This window comes from Zingiber officinale, chromosome 8A (assembly GCF_018446385.1).
Source record: "Zingiber officinale cultivar Zhangliang chromosome 8A, Zo_v1.1, whole genome shotgun sequence".
Taxonomy (NCBI): Eukaryota; Viridiplantae; Streptophyta; class Magnoliopsida; order Zingiberales; family Zingiberaceae; genus Zingiber; species Zingiber officinale.
The window spans coordinates 60,391,556-60,401,971 of record NC_056000.1 but is presented as its reverse complement, the minus strand read 5'-3'; positions in this window follow the sequence as shown (position 1 = coordinate 60,401,971).

The window sequence follows — 10,416 nt, the reverse complement described above, 5'->3', positions numbered from 1 at the left end:
CCAAGACGCAACCTCTAACATCTCAAGTCGACATTTAATCAAACAGTTAACCTACATAGAACTCACGGCATCAACAAATCTGAAGGAAAAATCGAAGTTCAAACCCATCTTATGCCAACAAAACCCATAAATCCCAAACAGAACAATCCCCTAGCAAATTAGCACCATCTATAATAGATTGCTCCGACATGAGGAAACCAGAAACTATACGAGCCAAGCGAGAGATAAATGAAACCTCAAATCGGAATGAAAGAACTCGAAATCCTCGGTTAAATCCAAAGCAAAACGTCACCGGAACCTACATAGAGTTCCATTCAACCAACCAGTAACCAAAGCTCCATTCGGCACACAATCAAAAACCAGCACCTCGATCAGACATTTAAGCGAACAGAACACAGGAATTGAAACCTCGACATCACGGAAGAAACCGAACCTCAACTCACACACACTGTTCGACGGACGCCAGTAGGAACACAAGAAAGGCACTCCAAGGAAATCGAACACTTTCAATGCAGACCTCACCGATCAATAATCCGAAACATATGCAAACCAAATGACCGAATGAAAACTCAACAAAGAAGAAGCTCTAACTGGAACGAACACACAACAAACATCTTCTCCGTTCTAGGTTTCGACCCCTCTATACCTCACAGATCTTATGCTATCACCGTGAGATATACTTGCCTTCCCTTCCGCGATTCTCTGTTGAAGCCCCTTCCCCTAGCCATAGCCGCCGGTGGTCGTCATTGGACTCCATGCCCGCTTGCGATGCTCCCACGAAGTCGCCGAGGTGGTGAAATACCGGAGCAGGGATCTAAGCTCGGTGACAAGCTTGATCGGTCTAGCGAGGGGTTGAGTAGGGGATGAAGCGGCGATTTGGGCACAGTGGCTGGGTGTGGGAAAAATGGTTGAGAAGCTTTTATACCTAGGTTTTAATACCTAGGGCAATTTAATCCCTAATCTAGGGTAACTATAATTCATCAATCCCCATTTTAATCCCTCTATTAAATAATTTCACCAGTTCGTTTAACTTTCCTACATTTCGTAGAAAATTTAGTGGATGATTTCCTTTATTGTTGCTCATAAGATCTTAATTTATCAATTTTATTTTACATTATTCAAATTCCATACCCTTACTTTATTTAAAAAAATAAAGAATATTGTAGTTTAAACCGTTGCCTAATGTAGCGCAACAATATTTAAAATAAAATATTAAAAACGGTTGCCTAATCTATTTAGTATAATTTTTTTAATAAATGTATTTTAGAGAACGGTTTTTAATCGTTGCATATTAAAAAAAATTATTAAACCAACACTATTAAAAACCATTGCCTAATGTACTTTAAGAGAACGGTTTTTAAACCGTTGCAATGAGAGGCGTTGCCAAAAATAAAAAATGTTGTAGTGAATATTTCTCTACCTCCGTCGGTATAGCTTGTCGGGAGTTCTTGAACCAGAAAAGGAGGAATCGTGGTATAATGGTTCATAAGGTGATGGTTAGCTGACTCACTTAATGTTGTTCCATGAGAGATCTTGACTCATGGACCGAGTGGATATAGATAGATATCCTCGGTGGTACATATATATATAACCTGTAATGATGCAGAGAAGGTGGTGTTAGTTGAATGACACCTAATAAATCCAATCATTAATGAAGGGAAGTTTCAAATGATGATCTTCGAGGAGCAAAGTGATGATCGATAGTTATGTCGGTTAGCTATTTGTTGATAGTGCTTCTCTACCCTTGTGTGCATTGCTTGTCACTAGAGGTTACTGAACCTTAGGTAGATCAATCGTAGTATGATATATTGCAAGACAATGGTTAGTTGACTCAACTATCATTGTCTCCATAAGTAGCTCAAGACCTTGACCACATGATCATTTATTAAAGGTCTTAAAGTCTATATCTCAGATCAGAGTGTTCGATATTTTGATGACAGTTATTGGAGGACATTTACGGGTATGATTATGAGATTTGTTGTGATATTCTCTGATGGGTAGACTTTTAGTAGAAGGTTGAGTGACCCTTTGGATTTTGGATTGTTATTCATTTATTATGGATATTAGAGTACCCAATATAATTTGAATTGGTCACTAGGAAGTTATCATGTTTGATTGATGTTGAGTATTGCTTGGAATTGATGGATATTGTGATATCAGATATGGTGATATGTTGTCTTTTGATGATCTATTAGTGGATATTTGACTTGATGGTCTATTATTTAGTCTTTGATGTTGATAGTAACATGAGGAGTAGTATGCCTTGATATTTATGGATTTAGTGATTTGTAGTTGGTGATCAGATTATAGACTTGTTATCAGTGATCTTATGGTTGAGCGTGTCTATTGTATCTATATTATGAGTTCTTGATTTTACCATTTAGGCTTAAGCGCCTTAGATGTTTTCATGGACTCGATGGATCTGGTATTTCTAGGGATTTTGGATTAGTTGTAATTGTCTTTATTGACAATATTGTGATATATTCCTAATTCGAGGTGGATCACAAATAATATTCTCACATATTTCTGAAGATGTTTCGACGAGAACATCTTTATGCGAAGTTTAGTAAATGTGCATGTTAAGCTATTTTCTGTGGGAATTCTAGGGACACATTGTCTCAAGCAGGGACATATCAGTGGATCCACAGGAGATAGAGGTTGTTACCAATTGGGAGTAGTTGAAGTCTGTACAAAAGACTCACAACTTCCTTGGTCTGGATAGATATTACCGGAGATTGGTTGATGGTTTCTCTAGCAGTGTTATGCCATTGACTAGACTATCTAGGAAAAGAATGAAATTTTCCTAGGCAGAGGCTTGTGAGACCAGTTTTAGGAGCCGAAACGAAAAGTTGATAACTACACCATCTTAGTTTCACCTTCTAGTGTTGACGGATTTGTATTCTACATAGATCTATCATACCAGGGGTTAGGTGCGTTTTGTAGCAGCGCGGTTGAGTAGTTCCATATGCTTCTCAACGGATAAAAGATTTTAAGAGAAATATCCAATTCATGATTTGAGTTTGTAGCTACCATTTTCACACTGAAAATGGAGGCATCATTTATGCGGGATTCATTGTCTCCGTGGAAGATTATGTGTGTTCTTGAGTCTCAGTCTATCCGAGAGGAGTTACTCTAGGAAGCACACCGATCCAGATTTGTGATACATTTAGATGGTATCCGATGTATAGAGACTTGGAGTGTTCTATTGGTACAGCGACATGAATGAAGACATCGTGGATTTTATAGCTTGATGTCTAGTATGTCAACAAGTGGAGGATGAACATCAGAAACTAGTAGGGTTGTTTTAGTAGATTCAGATACTGGAATGGAATTGGAAGCATGTTATGATGAATTTTGTATAGGATTACTTAGGACGTGGAGAGAATATGATGCAATTTAGGTAATTGTTGATTGGCTGACTAAATTTGCTCACGTTCTATCGATTCGTAGGATGGATTTTTTGTATCAATTATCATAGTTATATTGTAGAGAGATTACCAGACCTCATGCTATATCTCTGAGTATTGTATCAAATGGAGATCCATGATTCACATTATGGTTTTGGTAGATTTTATAGCAGACCATGACTATAGAGCTCTGTTTTAGTACAACTCTCTACTCTCAGCCAGATGGATAGTCTGAGCGCACTATACAGATGTTGGGGGATTAGCCGATTATGCGTGTTATGGATTCAGAGATAGTTGATTTACCCATAGTAGGCTAAGTAGTGTTGGTGCAATATCTCCTGCGTTAGGTTGACCAGGTTGACTATGCTTGAGTTGGCTCAAGCTTGAGTTTTGATGTTTGGGTTTCGATATTTGACAATATATGGAAATTGCAAATACAATCGTCCATTTGGGGAGATTATTTATATAATTCCCCTCTAGTCAAGGTTAACCAATAAATGTGAAGAATAGTCAAGTAGGTCAAATGGTTGACCGGATACTTGATTGGGAAAGTCCTAACTGGAGGTTACGCGGTTGAAAGTCCTGGTGAGTGAAGTCAGGCAGTTGGGAAATCCTGGTGAGTGAAGCCAGGTGAAAGACCTAGTGAGTGAATCTAGACAGTTGGAAAATCCTAGTGAGTGAAGCTAGGCAGGTGAAAGTCCCTGTGAGTGAATCCGGGCAGTGAAAAAATCCTGGTGAGTGAAGCCAGGTGAAAACCCTAGTGAGTGAAGCTAGGTGAAAGTTCTGGTGAGTGAAGCCAGGAAGATGGAAAGTCTTGTTGAGTGAAGCCAGATAGATAGAAAGCCCTAGTGAGTGAAGCTAGGTAGAAAAAAAGTTTGGTGAGTAAAGCCAAGCACGTGGAAATCCAGGTGGGTCAAGGTTGACTGGATACCTGGTGTTGGGAAGTCCAAGTAGGTCAAAGGATTGACCGGATATTTGGCACGAGAAAATTCAAATAGGTCAAGGGTGACCGGACATCTGGTGGAAGTCCAAGTGGGTCTTGGAGGATCAGACACTTGGCACGAGACGATAAGTCCAAGTGGGTCGAGGTTGACCAAACACTTGGCACGAGGAGAAAAGTCCAAATGGGTCAAAGGGATTGACCGGACACTTGGTAAAGAAGTCCTAGCAGATCAAGGTTGATCGGATGCTAGGAATGAGGTTCCAATAGGTTGCGATTGACCAAATGTTGGAATTGAGGACCTTGGACTTGAGTTTAGGCAAGTCAAGAGGGTGTCAATCGATCGGTTGATCGATTGAACCAAAGCCCAATCGATCAACCAATTGATTGGGTGAGTGATGCGATAGGTAGCAGCCCAATCGATCGACCGATCGATTGGGAGCCTTTTGCGCGAGCACAGAATGCTGCCCAATCGATCAGTTGATCGATTGGGCTCCCCAATCGATTGGTCAATCAATTGGGTCGGTGTTCTCATGCAGACGCGAGAGCACTGAAGAAGGCTGAATCGATCAACCGATTGATTCAGCCTCCCCAATCGGTCCGGTGATCGATTGGGATTTGATCGTTGCACAGGTAGCGAGTGATGGATGGCTGGGATTGCGCAGATCTGACGTGACAATCAATTGGGAGCATGCCCAATCGATTGGAAGCCCTAGGAGCGTGAGGTATATAGCCGTTGGCAAACTTCTTCTCCGCAACACTTCTCCCGATCTTCACATGCTCTTTCTCGACGCTCACAGCCAGCTCTTAAAGGCTCTTGGGGACAAGTGCTGGTGCACTTCCAAGGTTCAAGAGGCAACAATAAGCAACAAGTAAGTAAGAAGAGAGGGTTTTACACTTGTATTCATTGTATTTTTCTTCTTGTATTGAGGTTGTATGTGTGAGTGTTGTATGAGGTTTCTCCACCTCCGGTAGTTACTGAGAAGGAGTATTTTCTTAGTGGAGAGTGCGTGTCATATGTGGATCCTTGGATTAGTCACCTATTCTTGAGGTGGATACCAAGTAAATCCTTAGTGTTAGCGTTGTGAGTGTGTTTCTTGTTGTTTATTCCGCTACACATCATCGAAGAAGCACATCAACAAGCTAAGCGCGACGAGATATTCACCCCCCCCCTCTAGCACCAAACCGACCCTAACAAGTGGTATCAGAGCCGGGAATCATTGCCGGAAGTGGCAAAAAGGCTAGAGGGTGAAGAAGTTGAAGCAAATTCATTAAGTCAAAGAATTCATCAAGAGCTCAACTTCAAATGGAATTCTGAGATGGACTCGGATTCAACACGAGGGTGCCTCCACCATACACATCGACAAGTTTTGATTCTTGAAAATCAAGAATTGAAAACTTCTTTATAATGGAGATAGAGCAATGGTTGACTCTAATGGAAGGCTTTAAAGCTCCAACAAATTCAAAGGGTAAAATTCTTAAGAGGAGCAAGTGGAGCCAAGAGCAAATCTAAAGATGTGAGGTCAATGATAAAGTGACCAAGCTATTGGTCAATCTATTGCCGAGCAATATCTTGGAGCAAATTGGAGAATTCAAGGATGCCAAGGAGCTTTGCAGCAAATTGACCAAGTTTCATGAAGAACCCTCCACCACACCAAATCAAGACAAATCCAAAAAGGGCAACTCATTGGAGAAAGACTAAGAGGAGGAGGATTCTGAGGTTGAGAGATGCTCAACATCAGAAAAAGAAGTCCTAGAAGCTTCATCCTCAAAGGAGTGCAACCAAAAGAGCAAGGAGGGAGCATATTCCTTGTTTCATGTACAAGAGGATGAAGAAGAAGATGAAGCCTCCATCTCCGGTTCAAGAAGGGATGAAGATGAAGAAGCTTCCACCTTCAAAAGTCAAATCAAATCAATTGGAGGATCATCATTGTCGGATCAAGAGGAAACCTCTATATCCAGATCAAAAGGAGAAGATGCCACCCCTACAAGCAAAGGTATAACAATTCTAATTGTTAATAACAAAGTCATATCATTTGCTTTGAGTGTAGGGAACAATGGGACTATAAGAGCAAGTGCCCTAAATTGGCCAAGAAGAAAGGCCAAGTGGCACTTAAGGGCAAGGAGAAGCCCAAGGAGACTGCCCCCACAACAAAGAAGAGCAAGGAGCATATTATGTGCTTTTCTTGCAACAAAAATGACATTATCGGAGTTAATGCCCAAAGGGTAAGAAATCATCCAAGCCTAAGGGAGGAAGCACAAGTCAAGGGGGAGCTTCCAAGGTAAAACCCAAGATATCATTTATTGAACCTAACCCTTTAAATCATGGTAAAAAGTATGCTAGTTCTAACTTATATCATTTTAATGCTATTTACCATAAAAATAGGAGGCATGATAAAATTAATGAAAATTATGTGGCTCTTCATGCTAGGAATACCACACCTAGGGTTAGGAAGGTAGATAAAAATTTAGGCAAGAACTCTAAGAATTTTAGTTATAGGCCTAAAAATAGAAATGTTCATAGGAATCAAGAAAAATCAAAATCTATGGATATATGGAAAGAAAAGTCTTGAGGTCAAGACTTAATAAAATGAAAAAGACCTTAAAAAGGATTAAAAATATCCTAAAAGGACAAAATGAGCATAACCTAGGTCAAGGAGTACAAAAATCATCCAATGGACATAGAGGTTTGGGATACAAACCTAAGGCTATGAATGATGTAACTTCTTACCATAGGATTCCATATAACTATGGAATCAACTCTAAGTCTAGGGGTCAAGTCAAGGATACAAGGGAAGTTATCTCTAGAAGTATCTTTGCAATGACAAATGTGACTAAGACCTCTAAGAAGTCTAAGGAAGTCACTAAGAAAGTCACAAGGGAAGGAATCCCTAGAGTTGACCTAGAGGAGGTGACCAAGGCTTCTAAGAAGCCTAGGAAGGCCAATAGGAAGGTAACTAGGAAGGTTATCCACGGAGCACCAATAGATTTTGGGTTCCTAGGAGCATTTTCTCTACTCCTTAGATGGGTTAGAGAGTGTCAACTCTATTTGGAAAGGATGGTTAACCCAACTTTAATAAAGTTGACACTTGGAGGCATTTTCAAGGTTTTTGTTAACCTTTGAAAATGTAAAGGATTAATTGTTTACTCTTTGGAAGAGAAAAATGTGCCAAAATTTGAGGAATTAGACCTAATTTAAATTGGCACACTTGAGAAAAGGATAAGAAATGCCAAGTTGAGATTTTAGTATTTTCTTAGGGAGTTAAGGGCAAGTTAGGCCTTAATTTAAAATGATTACTCTTTGAAAGAGTAAAGTGTTTCAAACCTTAAGGGATTATGCTTAATTTAAATTGGCACAAATTAAGAAAAGCAAAAGAAATGTCAAAATTGGGAGTTTGACATTTTCTTGAGAAAAAGTGGGCAATTTAAGATTTAATTTTAAGTTAGCTAGGGTTTCAGGATACTTAGATAGGTAATCAAGTGTATTTTATTTATATAAATTTGTCATGATTGTTTGTCCATCATATGTCATGACATCATATTTTGCATTCATACTTTATTATGAAAAACACAAAAATATCATGTCATGTCATACATACATCATATAACAATAGTATATTTTCTTTTAAAAATCATTTATTTTGATGTATGCCATAAATCATCATGCATTATTTTTAATTCCTTGTAATTAAGGACAAATGACATTTATTAACAAGTAATACCCTAGGTGGATGTTCATAAATTAAAATGCCTAGATAGATATGTATGATCCCTAGTTTAGGGCAAAACTAAACTTTATATCTTACAAAGAACAATAAGGTGACTTGTATGTGTTTTAGTACACATTAGATACAAGTGAGATGTTAGGATGATATATGAACAAAACTCAAGATTTTGATTTAGTGCATTCTTTTTGAGTTTTAGGTTCATCAAAACACATAGTTATGTGTTTTCCAATCATTGGGAAAGCTAATGTACAAGTCATGTACATTGAGTCCAAAGAACATGGTTGGATATTGGTTTTGAAAATAATTTTGAATATACTTTGGAAAATCTTGGTGAAGACTATCTTTTGATAGTAACATCATTGAAAAGTTAGACACAAACTAGAAGAAAACATTAAAGTTTTTACAAGTTTTCAAGTTTGTGTTAATCTTTGAAAATAGGAAGTACTTTCATAGAAAACTATTTTTCCATGATAGTATATACCCTAAATAATGTCTACATGAATTTTCATGATTTTTAGAATTTTGTAGAATTTATAGGGCATTTCTGAATTTCACTGAAATTGGATTTCAAGAAATCAGAAATCCAATTGATCGGTCGATCGATTGGAAGGTCTCAATCAATCAGCCGATGGATTGAGAATACATTTTCCATGACCAGAATGTCACAGAATCGATCAACCGATCGATTGATCCAGACTGGATCGATCAGTCGATCGATTCAAGGGCAATTTCCACAAATAGAAGCTCGCGGAATTGATCAGTGGATCGATTGAAATGGTTTCAATCGATTGAGACCCAACTTCAATCGATTGAAATTGTTGATTTTGGCTGAGAAAGTCTGATTTTAGTATTTTTTTTTTTAACAAATTTTGAGTCTAGGTAACCATTCCTAACCCCTTGACATATATTTGTATACATTTAGGGGTGTTTTCATGATAAAAACACTGATTGATTGGTTAAGGAAGACTATGTAGAAGTTTAGGTTGAGGTTTGATTTCAATATTGAAGTTTTGAATCTCAAAACTTCTAAATTTGAGTTTCCTAAAAATTTAGAAATTCCAAGTCATTATTGGTACAATGACAAAAGTTTCGAGCATGTCTTTAGGGGGAGTTACTCTTTAAGGGCATGAAAATTAATTTTTCATACACCTTGGAAGGTAGTTATCCTTCCTTAGCGTAAATGCTCAAGGTTGAGCATTTTAAACACAATGGATAGTGGATATCTTCATTGTTTAGTTGTGTATGCTCAAGGATGAGCATTAGATACAATGAAGGGTATGAGACCTTCATTGTAGGTGTGAAGAGGTGAATGCTCAAGGATGAACATTGAAGATAATGAAGGGTATGAGACCTTCATTATGGTGTTGAACACAACAAGTGAAGTTGTGAACAACGCTGAGTGACTCTTCAGTGGGAGAGTTTTTGATATATACCAATAGAGGGAGAATGTAGGGTTTAAGTTAGGTCGCTGCTCCTCTAGGAAAGTTAGGGTGAGAATACAGGGTCTATACTATGTCTTCATTACCTTAAGAGGGAGTCTGCCCTCTAGAAAAGGGAGAGAATGAAGGAAACCCTCATTCATGCTTTGGCATGAGGAAGAAGTTGAGGATATGGATTAGCCTAACTTAAAGGTATTGTCAAACATCAAAAAGGGGGAGATTGTTGGTGCAATATCCCCTGGGTCAGATTGACTAGGTTAACTAAGCTTGAGTTGGCTCAAGCTTGAGTCTTGATGTTTGGGTTTCGATGTTAGACAATACATGGATATTGCATATGCAATCATCCATTTGGGAAGATTGTTGATACAATTCTCCTCTCGTCAAGGTTGACTAGTTATATATGAAGAAGAGTCAAGTAGATCAAAGGGTTGACCAAATACTTGATTGGAAAAGTCCTAACTGGAGGTTAGGCGGTTGAAAGTCCTGGTGAGTGAAGCTAGGCAATTGAGAAATCTCGTAAGTGAAACCCGGTGAAAGACCTAGTGAGTGAAGCTAGGCAGTTGGAAAATCCTAGTGAGTGAAACTTGGTGAAAGTCCTGGTGAGTGAAGGTAGGCAGGTGAAAGTCTCAGTGAGTGAAGCTGGGCAGTGGAAAAATCTTGGTGAGTGAAGCCAGGTTAAAATCCTAGTGAGTGAAGCTAGGTGAAAGTCCTGGTGAGGAAAGCCAAGCAGATGGAAAGTCCTGTTAAGTGAAGCTCGACAGATGGAAAGCCTTAGTGAGTGAAGCTAGGCAGAAGGAATGTCCTGGTGAGTAAAGCCAGACACGTGGAAATCTAGGTGGGTCAAGTTTGACTGGACACCTGGTGTTGGGAAGTCCAAGTAGGTCAAAGGATTGATCAAATAC